Raw genomic sequence first — 2,228 nt, forward strand, 5'->3', positions numbered from 1 at the left:
AATACCAGGTTGAGATGCAAATGAGGAGACTTCACTCAGGCAAGTCTGCTGGACCAGACGGAGTGAGTCCCCTCGTCCTCAAGGCCTGTGCCCCCCAGCTGTGTGGAGTCTTTCATAAACTGTTTATGCTGAGTCTGAGTCTGCAGAGGGTCCCGGTGATGTGGAAGACATCATGCCTCGTCCCTGTACCAAAGACGCCTCGTCCCAGTGGCCCCCAGGATTACAGGCCCGTGGCACTGACCTCCCACATCATGAAGACCCTGGAAAGGCTCATCCTGGACCAGCTGCGACCCATAGTAAGACCACATCTGGATCCCCTTCAGTTCGCTTATCAGCCTCGTCTCGGAACAGAGGACGCCATCATCTACCTGCTCAATCGTGTCTACACCCATCTGGACCAGCCGGCGAGCACTGTGAGGGTCATGTTTTTTGACTTTTCCAGTGCTTTCAACACCATCAGGCCGACCCTCCTGGGTGATAAGTTAGCAGCGATGCAGGTGGATGCTTCTCTGGTGTCCTGGATTGTTGATTACCTGACAGGAAGACCACAATATGTACGTCTCCCACAGTGTGTGTCTGACAAGGTGATCAGCAACACAGGGGCACCACAGGGGACTGTCCTCTCCCCCTTCCTCTTCACCCTCTACACCACAGACTTCAGCCACTGCACAGAGACCTGCCATCTTCAGAAGTTTTCTGATGACTCTGCGGTGGTTGGATGCATCAGCAGGGATGATGAGACAGAGTACCGGGCTGTGGTCGACTCCTTTGTCACGTGGTGTGAGCAGAATCATCTGCAGCTCAACGTGGCAAAGACCAAGGAACTGATCGTGGACTTCAGGAAGACCAGGAAACACTTGACCCCTGTTTCAATCCAGGGGGTCAGTGTTGACATTGTGGAGGACTATAAATACCTTGGAGTACACATTGACAATAAACTGGACTGGGCTAAAAACACCACAGCACTTTACAGGAAGGGCCAGAGTCGTCTCTATTTTTTGAGGCGACTGAGGTCCTTCAACATCTGCCAGAAAATGCTGAGGATTTTCTATGAGTCTGTGGTGGCCAGTGCGATCCTCTATGCTGTTGCATGCTGGGGGAGCAGGCTGAGGGTCGCAGATGCCAACAGACTTAATAAACTGATCCGTAAGGCCAGCAATGTTGTGGGGATGGAGCTGGACTCCCTCAAGGTGGTGTCGGAGAGGCGGATGCTGTCCAAGATAAAGACAATGTTGGATAACACCTCCCACCCACTCCATGACATGTTGGTCAGTCACAGGAGCTCGTTCAGTGAGAGACTGAGATTACCGAAAAGCACCACTGAACGACACAGGAAATCATTCCTGCCTGTGGCCATCTCCCTGTACAACGCATCCACTTAACACACTGTTTGCTGCTACAACTACACATGTTTCTTTTCCAAATATTTATTTATAAGTGACTTATGTATGTATGTATGTATATATATGTATATATTGTACTATTCTTAGTTAGCGTATTGTCTGTCTTGTCTTAATGTTGGTTTAAAATGGAGCACTGTAACAAAAAATAATTTCCCCCAGGGATCAATAAAGTATTCTGATTCTGATTCTGATTCTAAAAAGAAATTCATACAGAAAGCAACATTAGTTCCAGTTTTCATGAATGTTGTAATAAAAAAAAAGGTGCTACTTTGGCTATGGAAAATGTTTCTGCGGGTGGTGCCACGGTCGCATAGCTTAGTGCGGAGGAGATGTTATGTATGAACCAAGAATTATTGTGTGCTATGCAAGCCATCACCAGTAGGGGGCACCACGCCCAGTTATGTGTGTGTGTTACTTCTGTGTGATCCCAATAAAGGAGAAGTCAGCTTGTAAACAAACTATTGTGTGTGCAGTCTGACTCGGCATAAGCTCTAATAGTGTATTGACACCACAGTGGGAATATAACAAGTGTGCCATATGATTGCATCAGCAATAAATTTAATAACACTCTATATGAACAGTTACACACTATATAGAACCACTTTATAGAATTATATGTGTTCGCAGATGTTGGCAGCTGTCAGCGAATAGTTATCAGCTATTTGGAAACAAAAAAAAGAAAAGACTTTTTATCCATAACAGCAAATGAACTGTACAACAGAAAATACAAATGCTATCTATGGCCTCCTCACAACAATGATAAGAAAAATAAACTGGACCAATATGGCATGTTTGTTAATACAGAGACACATGTTAATGTGATCT

This window comes from Aulonocara sp. 'chitande type north' Nkhata Bay, linkage group LG23 (assembly GCF_057382095.1).
Source record: "Aulonocara sp. 'chitande type north' Nkhata Bay isolate Kocher_YH1m ecotype deep benthic linkage group LG23, A_spYH_male_GT1.1, whole genome shotgun sequence".
NCBI classification, from domain to species: Eukaryota; Metazoa; Chordata; class Actinopteri; order Cichliformes; family Cichlidae; genus Aulonocara; species Aulonocara sp. 'chitande type north' Nkhata Bay.